The sequence below is a fragment of the Tenrec ecaudatus genome, chromosome 10, assembly GCF_050624435.1.
Source record: "Tenrec ecaudatus isolate mTenEca1 chromosome 10, mTenEca1.hap1, whole genome shotgun sequence".
NCBI lineage: Eukaryota > Metazoa > Chordata > Mammalia > Afrosoricida > Tenrecidae > Tenrec > Tenrec ecaudatus.
In genome coordinates, this window is record NC_134539.1 from 33,672,410 (window position 1) to 33,691,284 (window position 18,875).

An 18,875-nucleotide genomic window follows, 5' to 3' on the forward strand; every position below is an offset into this window, starting at 1 on the left:
AGACCTGATTTTAAAAACTTTTTAAATGCTTTCTGCGCACTGTGTTTTACTTAAGAAGACAATCTATATCCACTATTCATTGGGGGCGGAGGGGTTGGTGATAAATAAAATCTTTGAGGAAAAAAAACTGCCAAGCAAAACTCTTATACCAAGCAAAATTATTCTTCAAATGTGGGAGATAAATAAGGGCATTTCCAGGTAAGGAGAAATTGAAAAGATTTTGTAAAAACAACATCAAATTTACAAAAAATACTGAGGAAACCAGAAAGTAGAAAAAACAATAGAAAGAATCAACCAGACAAGAAGTTGGTCCTTTGAAAGGATTAACAAAATTGACAAACCACCAACAAACTTAACAAAGAATAAGAAGATGAAAATATCATGAATGATAAAGGAAATGGATGATATCACAACCGCACCAACCAAAATAAAAAAGACAATAGCAATACTATGAAGCATTATAATCCAACAAATTTGAAAACCTAGAACAAATGGGCTAATTTCTAAAACACACTACCTACCTAAATTAGGAAAGACTGAAGCAGAAAATCGCAACACACCCATAAAAAAAGAAGAAATCAATCAGGTTATTTAAAAATTCAAAAACAAACAAAAAACCTCAACCAAAAAATTCCAGGGCCAGATGATTTCACTGGGGAATTTACCAAGCATTCAGAGAAGAGTTGGCTCCAATCCAGAATATAGAAAAAGGACAGCAAACTCCTGGATAATTTTCCTGAAGGGAGTAAAACCCTGATACCCAAACCAGGCAAACACATTACCAGAATAGAAAATTATCAAACAATATCCTTTATGACTATAAATATGAAAATTCTCAGTAAAATTCTTCCCAAGGGAATCCAACAAAATTTCAACTATATATCTTGATTAAGTGAATATAGCATACAAAGTATGCAAATATGGTTCAACACTAGGAAAACAATCCCTGTAATCCACCATATAAATAAAACAAAGGAGAAGAGTTACATGGCCAGATATAAACTATGCAGAAAAAGCATTTGACAAAATCTAATACCAATTCCTGATAAAAACTCTCAACAAAACGGAAATAAAGGGAAATTTCTCAACATAATAAAGAACATACATGCAAAGTCGACAGCCAGTATCTCACTCAATAGGGAGACACTGAGAAGAGGGACCAGACAAGGATGCCCTTTATTACTGCTCTCATTCAATATTGTTCTGAATGTTTTAGCCAGGGCTATTAGACAACAAAAAGAAATCAAAGGTTTCCAAATTGACAAAGAAGAAATAAAACTCTATTTGCAGATGAGATGATTCTACAAGTAGAAATCATCAAAGACGCAACAAGAAAATTGTTGGAAACAAATGAAAAATTCAGCAACATTGTTGGGTGCAAGATGGATCAGATTCCTGCACAGTAACAGAGAACTCTAAAAAGGAACTCAAGGAAACAATACCATTTATACTAGTTACCCCAAATTTTTATTTTATAAAAATAAAGAGTTGGAGGCCGAGGCCGAGGCTTGGAGGCGATGGCGGAGCTGGGGGAGGCGGACGAAGTGGAATTGCAGCGCCTTGTGGCGGCCGAGCAACAGAAGGCGCAATTCACTGCACAGGTGCATCGTTTCATGGAGCTATGTTGGGATAAGTGTGTGGAGAAGCCAGGAAATCGCCTAGACTCTCGCACTGAAAATTGTCTTTCTAGCTGTGTGGACCGCTTCATTGATACCACCCTTGCCATCACCAGTCGGTTTGCCCAGATTGTACAGAAAGGACAGTAGGCTGTCTCTTAGGAGCGTGACAGAGCAGCAAAGGACTTGCTATTATTGAAGTGTCCGTGGAGTAAGGATGACATCTATTATCAGGTGATCAGGCTGATGCCAAGCCTCTTGGTGCTAAAAAGTAACAGATCAAATGTTCAGAACATAAAATTTATTTGAAATTCCCAAACTCCAGATTGTATCTCACCAATTATTTAATAAATGTGAATTCTCCAAAAAAAAATAATAATAAAATAAAGAGTTGTACAAAGAAAGCTACACTACTAAAAGAAGCCAAAAGAGACTTACAAACATGGACGAGTAATCCATATTCCTGGATAGGAATACTTACCATTGTGGAAAATGTCCATACTGCCTAAGCAACCGGTAAATGTAATGCAATTCTGATCCAGATTCCAGATTCATTCTTTAAAAATATGGGGGAATAAAAAGATGGAAAAACTAATCACTAACTTTATATAGAAAAGGAAGAGACCGCTTCTTCTCCGAGGAAACACCAAATGGCGGATGACGCCGGTGCAGCGGGAGGGCCTGGGGGCCCTGGGGGCCCTGGAGCCAGAGCTTGCAGCGGCGGCTTCCGCGGAGGCTTCGGCAGCTGCTTGCGAGGACTTGGTCGCGGCCGGGGGTCGGGGCCGTGGACGAGGCCGCGGAGCTCGCGGGGGGGCAAAGCCCAAGACAAGGAGTGGCTCCCTGTCACCAAGCTGGGTCGTCTGGTCAAGGACATGAAGATCAAGTCCCTGGAGGAGATCGCTCTGTTCTCCCTGCCCATCAAGGAGTCTGAGATCATTGACTTCTTCCTGGGGATGGCTCTCAAGGACAAGGTCCTGAAGATCCTGCCTGTGCAGAAGCAGACCCGAGCGGGCCAGCGCACCAGGCTCAAGGCCTTCGTTGCCATCGGGGACTACAATGGGCACGTTGGCCTGGGTGTCAAGTGCTCCAAGGAAGTCGCCACCGTCATCCGAGGGGCCATCATCCTGGCCAAGCTGTCCATTGTCCCCGTGCGGCGAGGCTACTGAGGCAACAAGATCGGCAAGCCCCACACGGTCCCCTGCAAGGTGACCGGCCGCTGTGGGTCTGTGCTGGTGCGACTCATCCCTGCCCCCAGGGGCGCTGCCATCGTCTCAGCCCCTGTGCCAAACTGCTGATGATGGCAGGGATTGATGACTGCTACAAGTCAGCTAGGGGCAGCACAGCCACCCTGGGCAACTTTGCCAAAGCCACCTTTGATGCCATCTCCAAGACCTACAGCTATCTGACCCCTGACCTCTGGAAAGAGACCGTGTTCACCAAGTCTCCCTACCAGGAATTCACCGACTATCTTGTGAAGACCCACACCAGAGTCTCCAGCTGTGGCTACCACATAGTCAATTTTATACAAAATGTAATAAAGTGAATTGAGCCTGGGGAAAAAAAAAAAGAAAGAGACCAGGTAAGTAAAGCACGACTACAGAAGAACAACAACGTAGAAGACCTCCCAACCTTAAAAACATCTACACATTGAAAACATCTTAGTATTGGTTATACCAAGAGATATACAGATATATAGACCATCTACCTCCAGACAACTGATTTTTTACAAAGGGTCTAAATACATCAAATGGAGAATAGACACCACTCCCCACTATCATGATCCCAATTCTACCTTACAAATCTGGCTAGACCAGAGCATGTACACTGGTACAGATAAGAGTTGGAACAGGGAATCCAAGACAGATAAACCCCTCAAGACCAATAATGAGAGTAACGAGACCAGGAGGGTAAGGAGAAGGTGGAGGGAGAAAGGGGGAAGCAATCACAATGATCTATATATAACCCCCTCACAGAAGGATGGACAACAGAAACAGGAGGATGGACAACAGAAAAGTGGGTGAAGGGAGACATTGAACAACATAAAACATGAAATAAATTTTAAAATTATCCAGGGTTCATGAAGGAGTGTGGAAAAAATGAGCTGATGCCAAGGGCTCTAGTAGCAAGAAAATGTTTTGAAAATGATGATGGCAATAAATGTACAAATATGCTTGACACAATGAATGGATATATGGATTGTGGTAAGAGCTGTAAGAGCCCCCAATAAAATTTTTTTAAATGGACACCCCCTTACAGAAAGGTCTCGGGAAGGAGATGAGCCAGCCAGGGGGTAGGGTAGCAATGATGAAACATACAACTTTCCTCTACTTCTTACATGCTTCCCCCACCCCACTATCATGATCCCAATTCTACCTTACAAACTCGGCTAGACCAGAGGATGTACACTGGTAAAGATAGGAACTGGAAACACAGGGAATCCAGGATGGATGATCCCTTCAGAACCAGTGGTGAGAGAGTTGATACTGGGACAGGGGAGGGAAAGTGGGGTAGAAAGGGGGAACTGATTGCAAGGATCTACATGTAACCTCCTCCCTGTGGGACGGATAACATAAAACTGGGTGAAGAGAGACGTCGGACAGTGTAAGATATGACAAAATAATAATAATTTATAAATTATCAAGGGCTCATGAGGGAGGAGGAGAGGGGAGGGAGTCGGGAAATGAGGAGCTGATATCAAGGGCTCAAGTAGAAAGAAAATAGTTTTTGAGAATGATGATGGCAACAAATATACAAATGTGCTTGACACAATGGATGGGTGTATGGATTGTGATAAGAGCTGTATGAGCCCCCAATACAATGATTTTTAAAAAAAGGATTCTATAGAAGAATCCTAATCAAACCGGGGGGAGGGGGGAGGGAATCTATAGACTGGGGGAAAAATTGGCAATGATATATCAGACAAAGGACCAATCTCTGAAATCTATTTTAAAAACTTCAACTTAACAGGAAAAGATGATGCCCGGCTATCAAAAGATATAGTATATTGGGTCTTAAAGGCTTGAAGGTAAACAAGCAGCCATCTAGCTCAGAAGCAACAAAGCCCACATGGAAGAAGCACACCAGCCGGTGTGATCACGAGATGTCAAGGGGATCAGGTATCAGGCATCATCAGAATAAAAAATCATATCATTGTGAATAGGGGGAAGTGCGGAGTGGAGACCCAAAGCCCATTTGTAGGCCACTGGACATCCCCTTACAAAATGGTCTTGGGGAGGAGACAAACCAGTCAGGGTGTGATGTAGCAGCGATGTAACACACAACTTTCCTCTAGTTCCTAAATGCTTCCAACCCCTCCCCCCACCCCACTATCATGATCCTAATTCTATCTTACAAATCTGGCTAGACCAGAGGGGGAAGGGGCGGGGGAGGGTAGGATAGGGATGGCACGGGATTCTGTAGGGTCTTGTATGGGAAGGGTTCAGAGGTTTGGGAGCGGGGCAGGTGACAACATGAGTTACTTCCCTGGGTGACACCAACCCGTGATAGTACTGTAGGAGGAACTGTATCAGGAAACACAGTTCTGTGTGTTTTAGCCACCCACTCATGGCATTTGCATCATAGCTATTGGAAACTGAGACAGTGCCTAGAGGACAAGTCATTCCAGGCTTCCCAGAACAAAGAAAATCGATAAGCATCATGCCTTTCCACCTACACTGTATTTGAGAAGAGACAGTCTGAAATATGAAGTAAATGTTAGTTTTCAATGGTGGGTGTAACTGTGCATGATGAAGCTTTCTGTAACACTGCAGGTTAAGGCAATCAGCATCTTTTGCATCTCAAAGAGGAACAGCAGTCAAGTTGGTATAGTGACCCCACTCTGCAGCAGATGGGGTTCTCCGGGAAGCTGGCTCTTTGGAGGAAATGAGTGTGCATATTATAAATTGCTCTCCTCTATGGACGCAAGAGGAAGGAAGGAGGGCTAGGGAGAGGACGAAACTGAGCTACAAGGTAGACTTCATGGAATTCTCGGCCAATCCTACAGAGAGTTCTAAGGGTGGGGAGATCTCACTGCAATTTCCAGTTGGGATGTGGGGGCAGGCCTTTATATCTCCTACGGTCAGTTATGAAATCAATCTGCTCGATCCCGGCAGGAAAGGAGAACTGAACACTCAAGACTCCTCAAATATAGGCAATAAACGTAAACCCTTGTTTGCAACAAATCCTTAAGTGTTAGTTCCCACCATCCAGTGGCTGCCCACTTACTTTCAAAGAGGCTCCATCTCCAATGTTTTTATTTCTTTAGTTGTCTTTTAGATCAGAATGAATGTTTCACGCAGGGCGATTTCTTGAGCTGGACGTGCTAACTTTACAAGATAAGGAAACTCCTTCTTCCTCCCTCCTCTGAATCTTCTTCAATGCACACCACTCCTTGCGTGGTAGACAGCGAACAGAGCCAAGCTTTGAAGTTGGCCAGCGCTGCTTTTCAATTCTAGCTCTGACGCTTACAGTTGATTAATCTTGGGCAAACTACAGAACTTTGCTGAAGTTGGTAACACTTCTCAAGAAATCATACTTCATAGGACTGTGACTGACCTCCAACAGAAACCCCAAGCAAATGCCCAAGCAGTGCCTAATGTTCAGAGCGCGTCTTCCTCTCCCCGGCCAAGGCAGAAAGGGGCCACAGGCTCTTGGGAGTAATGTTGGGGTGGACCTTGGTCTCAGTGACTGTCATATCTGTTTGTACCACTATATTTTTCTCAAATTCAACTTCAAGTCCCATCTTTTTTTTTCTTTCAGTTAGCCTTGTCCTAAACAAAAGCATTTATAAAATCAAGGGCTTACGGTGCTAATTATATCTTTTCCAATACTTGTACATCTATTTAGTCACTGATCCAAAAGCTACTTACTTACATGCTAGTTATCCACACACACAAACACATATTCTAATCTACATTAAAATGACTACATTCAGCTCACCATTCCTTCTGCAGCTATTTCTTAAAATGCATTATTAATTAGGAGTTAGTACATATATCATTCCAGAGTTCAATCACGTCAAGCAGAATTGTACAATTGCTACCACCATTTCCAAACATTCTTTTTCTTCCTAGATTCCTTGACATTGTCTTTTTACCCACCCACCACCACTGACCCACCCTACGCCCAAGCCCCTTATTCTACTTGCCCTTCAGCAGTTATTTAGAGGGGCCTTTATGTTAGAACAGCCTGCAGTTGGTTCTAGGCTCTTGGGCCCCCAAGCAAAGGCAGTTGGCCCCAGGCCCCAGGTATGCCTCCGACTATGGGTGCATCACTGGTACCCTGCTGTGCTGGTGTGCGTTTACGCAGGAGTTGAGTCAGGGTGCTTTGGCTGGAGGCGTTCTGCTATTCGTTTGTTCCAATGTGCAGCAGGGCAGTTAGAAGGAGGGAGAGCTGGGAGTCTATTTCAGGCCTTGGACATTGTGTTCTTACTTTCTCATCTACTTCTTCCTTAGAGACCACCCAAAGGAAATTGGAGCCAAGCCTGCTGTTGGTTTGCCAATTGGGTGTGTGTGTGGGTATATTTATCTGTGTACATGTGCTGCCAGTGTATATATGTGTATATGAGTGTGCATTTGGGTGAGCATAAGTGTATCTGTGTGTGTGTTCTCTCTCTGCCTTCACTTGCTCTTTTCATGCAGCCAATTGGCTGGCGTGGGGCCTGCAGGGACTTTGTAAGTCAGCCATGCTCACCTTCTTTTCTTGTCCTCACAAGCCTTTGCCCTAAGGAAATCCCAAGATTCTGACTTGGGGATTTGAGTTTCAGAACCTTTGAGCTCAACTGAGAGGTCCCACCCAACAGTTTTTTCCCCAAGGGCCACCATGGCTGTGTCAACACCTATCCCCAGTCTGGTTTCCCAAGGTTCCTCCTTCACCGGGGCTCGCTTTCTCAACGATGCCCCCTATCTTGTGCCTTTTCCAGCTCTGCTTTCCTCCACACGTCTTCCCTCGGGTCCACAACAACGGCAGAAGAGTCTTTCCGCTGTGAGCTTTTCAAACTCACCTTTCCCCTTCCCCAGTGAGAGCGGACCCCACGCAGGGCCTCCACTTGACAATCACCTCCCTCCCTAATCGCTGTGTTCAGACCCCAGCCACTGTCCTGAACCCGCTGTCCTAAACTTACCCGCGGCCTTCTCCAGCCGCGACCCTCATCTGCTCCTGCGGGGTCAGACACGCGGGCCTCTCCGCAGCTCTGGCACCTTTGAAAGGCTTCTCCGGATTGAACTTCTCCTCCCCGCGGGGGGGAGGGGGTTCTGGAAGCTTCTCCACTGGGCTCTTGCCCGCTCTCCCTGCACTGACTGTCTCCTGGGGCAACCTCAGCTGCGCTGTCCTCGGCCCTGCACCACGGGCTCCCTCAGCCCAAAGGGGAAACTGGGCCAAGCTGATGACAAGGCCTCTGGGGAGATCAGCTGGAAGGACTTGTGATTCCCGGGAGCCAGCCAGTCAGAACCACAAGGAGCTCCAGGGCCCGCGGAGCTCCAGCTGAAGGAGAAGCGGGTAGGTGAGGAGACGAGTCTCGCTCCCATCCTTGACTCCCACAGAGCCGACTGCCCGCAAACCAACAGGCCGTAAAGCACGCAGCACGCAGCACGCAGCACGCCGCACGCCGCACGCCAAGCACGCAGCACGCCGCAAACGCCGCCCGCCAGAGAGCGCCCTCTCCTGGAGGGGTGCGGAAACCTCAAGGTCACAGGCCTGGTCCCGCGCCCCTCGGGAGATTCGACCCTCTCAGAGGTCCATCCGCCTTCTGATGCCCAAACTTCCCTTCCCGCGTCTGGCGCGACAAACTTCTGGCTCGGAACTTCCATACGCATGTGCGCTTCCAGCGCGGGGCTGTTGGTGCTTTGCCAGGCGGTAGGGGAGGCCTCTTTGGTTGGCTTTTTTTGAAGACACCAACCTGTGTGCTATCCATGTCAAACGTGTAACAATTATGCCAGAAGACGTCCATCTCGCAGGCCGCCTACGTGGACAATGTGCTGACGAATCCACTATGATGGGAAACATTTCATTCTTAGAAAAAAAAGATGCTCTTCTTCCTGTTTTGGGTAGTTCTGAACGTTCCTTTTTATTTATTATTTTTCCCACGGAGTCAAAGGTACCTAAGTAGATGATTGCGAATGGAAAAATGGGGGTCCGGAATCAGGTATTGGCAGTTTTTCTATTTTCATTTGTGTGTGAAATGTTAATATAATGCGGGGACCTGCGGCATTATTGCAAGATGTTCAGTGAACATGGATCAGCAGTTCAACTGTATAGCAATTACCAAAAAAACCTGTTACATTTTTTTGGACAATGGCAGCATTTGGATTTTTTGGAAATATTTCTTATTGACAGCAACTAAATGGTGTTTACAGCATTTTTATCACACAGTAAATTCCATCCATCCACTATACATTTCTAACAAGTTGCTCTACATGCAAGTAAATGCTTTTAGTGTCTGTCTTCTGTGCTGTTCCTGTAAGTTTGCTATTAAAATACATTAAACTAAATAAAAAGAGAGAGAGAGAGAATGAGGCATAGCAAACCAGCCTTGTTTTTATTGACAAGAGGCAAACTGGTAACTGATCAGGGAAGCCTGAAGATACAGGCCCTCGGGTTTCAGAGAGGTGTCCATCTTAGGTAGTTGTAATAGCCTAAGAAGGAGACCTGGAGCCAGGTGAGCAAGAAGAAAACCATTTGTCCTGAAAAGTGTGGAGGAACCTCCGGGAGGGAAACGGGGTCTTGTGAGTGTGTCAGAATGACTGAGCTCCTCATGTAACTGCTGAGGACAAAATAAAGGTCAAAACTGCTCTGGAAACCATATGAGCAGGCTCTGGCCTCTGTTTCTACATGAGGACTCCCCACAAACTGTCTCTGGTAGCTTGTGTGCTCTGTAGAAACCAGGAACCCCTTATCTCACTGCCATCAAGGCCATGCTGTCTCACAGTGACTCTGTAGGACAGGCTGGAACTGCCCCTGTGGATCTCCAAGATATGACTCTACAGGAGTAGAAAACCCCGTCTTCTCCCCGAGGAGCGGCTAGTGATTTCCAACTGCCGACCTTACAGACTGCAGCCTAACATAACCACTGCGCCACCAAGACCCCTCTAGGTATTCCTTCTTACCAGGCAGCGCGGGAGCTGCTCGTGGTGTAGACATCAGGGGGCCCTGCGTGCAGCCTTCAGCAAACTCCCTGTGAACATGCATTAGGTCCGTCTGCTGCACACGACCTCTCGAGAGTATCGAAATGCAGGGATGTTCTTTTGAGGACGAAGGTGTGCCTGCCTCAAGCCATGGCCTCATATGGACGTGACAGTTGGACATTAAATAAGGAAGACAGGAGGAAATTGGATGCATTTGAGTTGTGGTGCTGGAGAAGAACATTGAAAGTACCGCGGACTGCCCAAAAGACAGACAAGTCAATCGTGGGAAAACAATGGCCAGTGTGCTCCTTAGAGGCAAGGATAGCGAGACTTCGTCGTACATACTTTGAACACGTTAGGAGAGACCAGTCCCTGGAGCAGGACATCTTGGTGAAGCAGAGGGGCAGTGAAAGCGAGGAAGGCCGTCAAGGAGATAGATTCACGCCGTGGCTGCAACAGTGGGCTCAGGCATAGAGACCATTGTGAAGATGGCGCAGAGCCAAGTAGCATTTGGTTCTGTTGTACACAGAGTCACTCCATAGGGACTCATTGGCACCTAACAACCACAACATAGAGGCAAGAATAAAGAAACGCTCAACAGCATAGCTTCGGCATTTGTGCATTATACTCTACTGACATTAGATCTTGTTAAGTAAACACCACGGAGGCAGCAGAGGGGCCTCCTCTTTGGTTCGGGGAGGCTACTTAGCTTCTGCAGTAGCTTCTGGCTAGTGGGGCTGCCTGGGTCAGGCAAACCTCTCAGCTGATCTTGCTGCAGAAGAGCAGACACTGAGGCGCATTCCACCTTCCTGCTCAGTCAGAGAGGGTGGGTGCGGGTGGGAAGGTGTGTTTGTTCACCGAGTTCTGAAGGAACCAGATGTCCAAGCAAGCCTTCCAGCTGTGCATCTGTGATCTCGAGCATCTGCCCCAGCATTGGCACCAGTTTTTCTAGTTCACGAGGAAGAGCTTCCTTGTTAGATAGCCTTGCTGTTGTCCTTTTGCTTACACCTTCATTGACTTTACAGCCTCATACAAGGTGTGACCTTGTGAGGATTGAGATTATATATGTAACGAACTCAGTAAATATCATTATTTCCACAATAAATATTTTCCTTCCTTTTCCCTAGTCTCTCATAAAGTCTCCATCTAAAACTCCATTCAGACTTTCCAAGTGTTGCCCAAAAATGGAACAGTTTCTGGAAATGATTTTTGGTCCATGTACGGGAATTGTGGGATCCTCTCTCTTCCAATTAGGTTGGCAGCTGCAAAGTCCGTTCATTAGAAGCGAGCATTGCTAAAAAAATAAAAGGAAAGAAAATATAATAATTTAGCCTTGCTGAAGTTTAGTCTTTCAAAACTGTGAACACTTGACTTCCACCCAGAATTAACGTGTATCCGAGAGTTTACTCCACTTCTTAAGGAGGGAAAGCACCTGTAAGATGTTAACACTGTTCCTAGGGAGAATTTGAAAACCAGAGGGTTAGAGGCCATCAGGAAAGGTGAGAAGGCTGTGCTACCAGATGCCACGCTGGTTATGTTTGCAGAACAATGAAATGTCATGTTTGGGGTTATCGTTTTCTGCAGAGGAGAAACCAGCTGTATCTTTACTAGACAAAGTTCATTAGCATTGGTCTGGGGGTTACTATTGGTTTTCTCCAAGTTAATTTCAACCCCTACGGAGTTGTGACATAGCCAAGTGGATACAAATCATCGAAGTACACAGTCCTGAAGACGCAACACTCCCAGGGTCTCCCAGGCAATGACAAGCACTCAGCTGAGCAGAAAGACTGGGGGAGGGATGGGAAAGGAGGGGAACAGAGGAGCTGATACCAAGGGCTCAAATAGAAAGTAAATGTTTAGAAAATAATTATGACAGAGAAGGATATATCTGATCTGAGCACATGGGAGCAGATGAAGGGGGAGGAGGAGAGAGTGGAGCACATCCTGGGCCACCAGGCCCTGAGGACGATGACCCCCCCATTAGAGCAGTCAGTCCACAGAGAGGACCACATGGCCAGCCCTACTATGAGACATGTCGCCCCTAACTGACCCATGGCCCTGCGGGGGACAGCACCGGCGACACAGTGTGGGAATTGTGCCCGACCTGATCCCACCACACAGAGGCAAAGCACTGGGGGAGTGCAGCGGAACAGCAAGGGAATGGAGCGGCAAGGTCCCCAGGGAATGCTGAAGGTGGACTTTGGGGCCAGGGTGTGGTGCCCCAACAGACTGGACTGGAAAACACTCATAAAGGCCAACAAACGATCCTTGAACTAACTACAAGCTTTTCTTTCTTGATTTGTTTTGTTCTTTGTCAGTGGTTTGTTGTTGTTGTTTTGTTGTATATTGTTGCTTGGTTCTGCTCTGTCTTGTTTTTGTGCATGTTATTATCTCCACAGGTCTGTCTAAATAAGATAGGCTGGATGAACTATCTGGAGGAAAAACAACGGGACTGACAGTTCCAGGGGGACATGGGATAGGGGGTAGTGGGGGGTAAGGAAGTGGTGTTAACAAACCCAGGGACAAGGGAACACCAAGTGATCCAAATTGGTGGTGAGGTGGGAGTGGCAGGCCTGGTAGGAAATGATCAAGGATAAGGTAACGTAACGAAGAGGTATAGCTGTAACCCAGGTGGGGACAGAGCATGATAGTGGGACAGGAGGAAAGTCAAGGGAAATAGAGGAAAGGGCTAGGAGGCAAAGGGCATTTATAGATGTCTAGAGAAAGACATGTATATAAGCAAATATATATATATGAGGATGGGGAAATAGATCTATGTGCCTATATTTATAGGTTTAGTATTAAGGTGGCGGAAGGACCTTGGGCCTCTACTCAAGCACTCCCTCAATGCATGAATACTTTCTACTATTAAATTGGCATTCTGTGATGCTCACCCTCCGGACACAACCATTGAAGCCAAAGGAGGTGAATAAGCAAATGTGGTGAAGAAAGCTGATGGTGCCCGGCTATCAAAAGAGATAGCATCTGGGGTCTTAAAGGCTTGAAGGTAAACAAGCAGCCATCTAGCTCAGAAGCAACAAAGCCCACACAGAAGAACACATCAGCCTGTGTGATCACATGGTTCTGAAGGGATCAGTTATCAAGCATCAAAGAACAAAAAATCATACCATTGGGTGCACACCTCTATGATATGATCACTGAGGACAAACGGGTGCATAAGCAAATGTGGCAAAGAAAGCTGATGGTGCCTGGCTATCAAAAGAGATAGTGTCTGGGGTCTTAAAGGCTTGAAGGTAAACAAGCAGCCATCTAGCTCAGAAGCAACAAAACCCACATGGAAGAAGCACACCAACCTGTGCAAGCACAAGGTGTCAAAGGGATCAGGTATAAGGCATTATCAGAAAAAAAAAAATCTTACCATAGTGAATTAAGGGAGAAGTTCAGAGTGGAGACCAAAAGCCCATTTGTCAGCCACTGGAGATCCCCTTGCAGAGGGCTCTAGGGGAGGAGATGAGTCAGTCAGGGTGCGATGTAGCACCGATGAAGAATACAGCTTTCCTCCAGTTCCTAAATGCTTCCCCCAGCCCCCCCACTATCATGATCTGAATTCTACCTTGCAAGTCTGGATAGAGCAGAGGATGTACACTGGTGCAGATAGGAGCTGGAGGCACAGGGAATCCAGGGCAGATGATACCTTCAGGACCAGGGGTGTGAGGGAGCGATACTGGGAGGGTAGATGGAGAGTGGGTTGGAAAGAGGGAACCGATTACAAGGACCTACATGTGACCTCCTCCCTGAGGGACGGACAACAGAAAAGGGGGTGAAGGGAGATGCCGGACAGGGCAAGATATGACAAAATAATAATTTAGAAATTATCAAGGGCTCATGAGGGAGGGGGAGGAGGGAGGGAGGGGAAAAAAGAGGACTTGATGCAAAGGGCTTAAGTGGAGAACAAATGCTTTGAAAATGATGAGGGCAAAGAATGTACAGATGTGCTTTATACAATTGATGTATGTATGGATTGTGATAAGAGTTGTATGAGCCCCTAATAAAATGTTTTAAAAAAGAGAAAATAATGATGGCAGCATATATACAAATATGCTTGATACAATTGATGTATGGATTTTTATAAGATCTGTAAGAGCCCGAATAAAATTATCTTTTAAAAACTTGGCTATTTGTCAGTATCAACTTGAAGGCAGTGAAAAAATTATTTTTTAATGGTGATTAAGATTATGTGCTGTTTTTCCCGGGGCTGCCACTTGGGTTCTGGACGCCGCCTCGGAAGCGGGAGCAGTCATACCCGCTTGTCTCGCCATTACCGATCAATAAAGACTCCGAGCCACAAAAAAAAAAAAAAAGATTATGTGCCAACTTGGTGGGCTGTGATTCTCAGTGCTCTGGGGTTTTGTAGTAACATAGCTTGTCATGTGTGTAATGATGTAATGTGATGGGCATATACTGATACAATCTGGCAGTTGTATAATGACGTAGTGACCCTCCATTTTGTGATTTGATGTGGTCAACCTCCATTTTCATCCAATGTCGACTTTTGTATAATGACCTGGTCTTTGGAACTTAAACATGTCAATAAGGAAAGAGCAGGTGGTATTTAAAAATTCATCTTTAATTTCAGAAAAAAAATGTTCACTTCTTATGTCTACAATTAAGTTGCACTTCTTTGATAGCGCAAACTCTGGTGCTCCCCAATCTCAGGTGTTAAATATTTGTTGACTGAAAGGTTAGGAAAAAAGGTGTTAGAATAGAATCCTTATCTGCCCAGAGAGTCTTTGACTGCTCAGTGCCTCAGAGTAGAACAAGCAGTTAGTTAATCAATGAGGTCAAGGCCCTTTCAATGCTGCCCACCACTCCTGCCATATATCAGATGCTTGTTCGAGTACAGCATTTATTTCTGCCAAATGATCTTTTGAAACCCACTCATGTTGGGTGCCCCAGGACAGAGCCCCATGGAGAACTCACAGCGAAGGCTCAGTAAGGGCGCTGATGTCAAGCTGCATACCTGGCAGCATTCAAAGGTGTTTCCCTCGAACGGGTCCAATGGTCTGTTCCTTGTGTAGATGAGCCATTCCTGGACAAAGGCACAGCAGAGGCTCTTGTGAGAAAACACCACTTTGGAGTCTGCTGGACCTGGGCTTGCTGTTGTCCACCATTGGGGTCCTCTGACAACTCCCTGTCTCTCAAAGATCCACTTTAAACTCCAAAACATTGAGCTCTCGGCTCTGAGAGAACAACATCTGGGAGGCACCAGAGGAAGGGGGAGACAATGGCAGTGAGAGACAAACCCCAGGGGGGAGAATGGGGGGAGACTGCAAAGCCCAACCAGCTGCAAAACCGGACCATGATGCCCACCGACTCATGGTGACCCCTGTGTGTCAGAGGGTCACCTGAAGGTTTTCTGAAAATCTGAAGGTTTTCTGTGCTTATTTGTTGTTGTTGTTGTTGTTTTCAGAAATAGATCATCAGGCTTTTCTTCCAAGATGACACTCTCAAAACTCACTGCCCTCAGGTCAATTCCCACTCTCGGCCTCTTGGTAAGATCGAGGAGCGTTGCCCTATGGGTTTCCGAGTGTTGACTCTCTATGGGAGTAGACAGCCTGAACCGGAGAGCGACGGATGGTTTTGGATCGCTAACCTTGTGATTAGCAGCCCAACATATAACCAACGTGCTTTGCCACCCGGGGTCCTGTCACATGGGTGGACTCCAACCTTCAGCCAAGCATGTGAAGCCTTCTCAGGATCTGTGCGAGCCAGACACTCCTGGGCCAGCATTGCCAGCCAGTGAGACTCCAAGCTTTCTTTGCAGTGGGACCGCGGCTGACTCAGCAGCCCGTAGGACAAGTGCAACTAACTGCCCCTGGGGCTCCTGAGACTGCAGAGCCTCGCGGGGTAGAAAGCCTCCGTTTCCTCTAGAGTATCACCAGCTAGTAGCTCACGGTTTCCAAAGAAAGCAGATGTTGCCGGCAGGAATCTTCACAAGAGGGAGTTCGGGAGAGCCTGTAGCCCGCTGTGCCCAGATAACACTGACCGGGTCTGTAAACTTGGTTGGAAAAATATTACACCTTTATTTTCATTAACCTCTAACTGAAATTTAGCTGTCCCTTTGGTTAAGAAGGTAGACCACAAACTATGGTAGCGCTAAAGGCACCTGGGACTGTCCCCAGTACACGCACAGATTGTCTCACCCTCACCACACTTGCTTCAGATGCCTGGACACATCACTTCCAGTTCCCACACCCTCCTTCGCAATTACAGTCAGAATCAGACTTCCCAGTAGGTCTTATCATGTCATGTATTAGTAAGCTATCGCACATGTGTTTGCGTGTTTGTTTTGATAACCATCTGTCCATCTTTTCCATACTAATAGTCCTTCGCACTTTATTTTATTCATTAAAAGTACGATTCTGAGAAGCGTCTGTGGCCTGCACCACACTGCCAGGGGGATGAGTTGAGCACACAATGAAAAGTCAAGAACCCAAAAGGCAGCCCACGAAGGGCAAGTTCAGAAAACACACCTCAGTAAGCCTGGTTCAACTTCCTTCTCAGAAGACACAAAGGCCTTTGTTGGTGGTATCTTATTGCCCTCAAAGCTGATCAAGAGCCAACTTAGAGAACAGGATGGAGCTGTGGGAGGAGTGGCCATGGAGACAAAGACGTGGAGGGTCTGGTTGACATTCTCACCTACACCGCCCTCCCCAAGCACACTGGTACCAGCTGAATGTAAACACTGGCACCCTTCCTGAGTGGAGGTAAACCAGCAGAGAGCCTGGGAGACACCAGCTCCTTACCCCCCTCTCACTCGGCCAGCAGCAGCTAGCTCCTACAGTCCCTGCAGCTGCCAGGTCTCAAACTCCCAATGTGTGAGACTACCCAGCTGCAGAGAGCTGAAGCACTCTCAGACCCCACACAGCTTTGCCTGGGGAAGTCAAAGGTCAACATTGTGCCCTTTATTTAAGGATCAGTTTTTGTGTGAACTCCGTATTCTCAGCACCACTTAAACTCTGCCGTTTCTGTCGTTCACTGAAAGGGCTATTGTAGTCTGGTCATGAGTCAAGGACATGTGGACTCTGGAGACAGCCACGTTTCTCTGAGTGAGTCTGTGGACCGGAGCCAACAGGAAGAGGCTCAGACAGAGGAGCCTGACCGGTAGGGCAGCTGATTCCCCTGAAATGAGCTTGCCAGACTCAAGCCCTGGTTGGAGGCCACCACTCTGGGCTGGAGGGCTACTGGAGTCATCGTATGGAGCCAGGAATATTTCCGGGAATAAGCCCCAGCCAAGGAGCCTGGGAAAAGGACTCCCCGCTTGGAAAAGGCGGGGTCAGAGAAAAAGGAAGACCCTTAGCAAGAGGGACTGACCCGGTGGGCACAAGGATGAGCTTGAACGTTAACAGTTGTGTAGATGGTGTAGGACCAGGCAGTGTTTCGTTCTGTTGTCCTAGGGTCCCATTCCATCACCTGACAACTGCCCCCACCATAAGCCCAGATGGTGCGTTGCATTAAGCTTGGAGCCGCTAACTGTAAGGTGCGGGTTCAACCCAAGGGAGGAAGGTAAGGCTGCCTGCTCCCGGGAAGCTTGAGAAGCCGCATGGAGTAGTCTGTCCTATGGGGTTGGCTGCTGGGAATCAGAATGAACTCCGTGGCAGTGATGTGTGAGCTATGCCCCCCCGCCCCTACCCCACCCCACCCTATACACACAGCTCACCTGTGGACTAAGGAGAAATTGTCACACAAAAAATCACAGAGGCAACACAAGTCTACAGGTTTCCTACATCTGGTGGAGCCGAGGTTTATAAAGAGACACAGTCAACAAAGGCTGTTCTTGATGTTCCCAGGACGCTAGGGCCATTGAAAAGAACAGCTGGATTCCTTTATTTGCTGGGGAGCCCATAGGGACATGGCTGTCCCAGAGGGGGAGGGAAAGAGAGTGGTAAGAAACAAGAAGGCCTTCTGCGAGGGTCTAGAGATCAAAGTTCACTGGAAGCCACCGGGGCTGGGGGCCGGTGGGGGTTAAGAGAACGGAAGACGATGTTTAGGAACACGGGGCTTCTGTTAAGGGCGATAGGAGAATTCGAGTCTAGTTCATGGTGACGGATGAACAGCACCGTGAACCTGCGCACTGAGCTGTGCATGTTCAAATGACTGAGATGGCAGATGCCGTGTGACTGGCATACTTACCACACACACAAGTAAACTTCAATAAACAAGAAAGGAAACATGCCTACCATTTTTGTGCATCTGTTCCATAAGCCGGCTTCCCAAGATCTTCCCCACCATCGGTTCTGTAAATTCCATTTTCCCATGAAGACAACATGACTTGGAGAAGTTAAGAAATGTGTGTCGGCTGCGTAGGGCCTACCTGTCTTTTGATTTGGGAAGTGACAGCGGCCTGTGAGCTTTTTTTTTTTTTTTAATTTTATGCTCCTGGACTTAAACCAACTGAGCTCACATGGAGCCATGCGAGATGAGTCTCTCCAAACGTGCTGTCTGGAGGAGGGCTGGTAGGGAGGCTGAGGAAGAGGGAATGGGGGATGGAGGAATGGATACCGCCAGGCAGCAGATCATTTTTATTAGGCAAACTATCTAGAGAGACCTGTAAACCCAAAACTCGTTGCAGAGGACAATGTTAACTTTCCAGTTTCAGAATAACAGGCTTTTAAATTATTGTTTCCGTCCTCTTTTGTGGAACAAAGGGAGAATCTTTTTTTTCCCCCGTTACTATCCATGACCAATAGGGAGATGATTCCGGAATAATCTCTCCAGAGCTTCAGGGTCTGTCTTTGGCCAGTACTACAGTTAAGCTCGTTTACCCGCACCAACGTATTTCATTCATTTCTTTGATTTTGTGAATGATCCCATTTTCCGAGTGGACAGGTAAAGAAAGGGATGTCCAAAAAGGTTCAGTAAACTATCCTCATCGGGGTGCCATCCCTGATTCACTACTCACTCTCTTCCCTGAGCTGGGATGGGATAAACCCAACCCGACCCACTGCCACTGAGTCAACTCTGACCCCCAACAACCAACCCCTCCACGAACGGGATTGACACAGCGGCTGCCCCCACGGACTCCAACATAACAACAGTTGGGAGGAGGCCCGCCCAGGACGGGGCAGGGTTTCCTTCCGGTGTACACACGGTCGCTATGAGTCGGAACAGAATCAAG

The 18,875-nt window shown here is 46.9% G+C and overlaps 2 pseudogenes; both read left to right on the plus strand.

The window, feature by feature from the left end:
* The first annotated feature begins 1,497 nt into the window (after positions 1 to 1,497).
* On the plus strand, positions 1,498 to 1,976 carry LOC142457885 (mitochondrial import inner membrane translocase subunit Tim8 B pseudogene; annotated as a pseudogene).
* A 287-nt stretch (positions 1,977 to 2,263) lies between these two features.
* LOC142458479 (small ribosomal subunit protein uS5 pseudogene) lies at positions 2,264 to 3,159 on the plus strand (annotated as a pseudogene).
* The last annotated feature ends 15,716 nt before the right edge of the window (positions 3,160 to 18,875 follow it).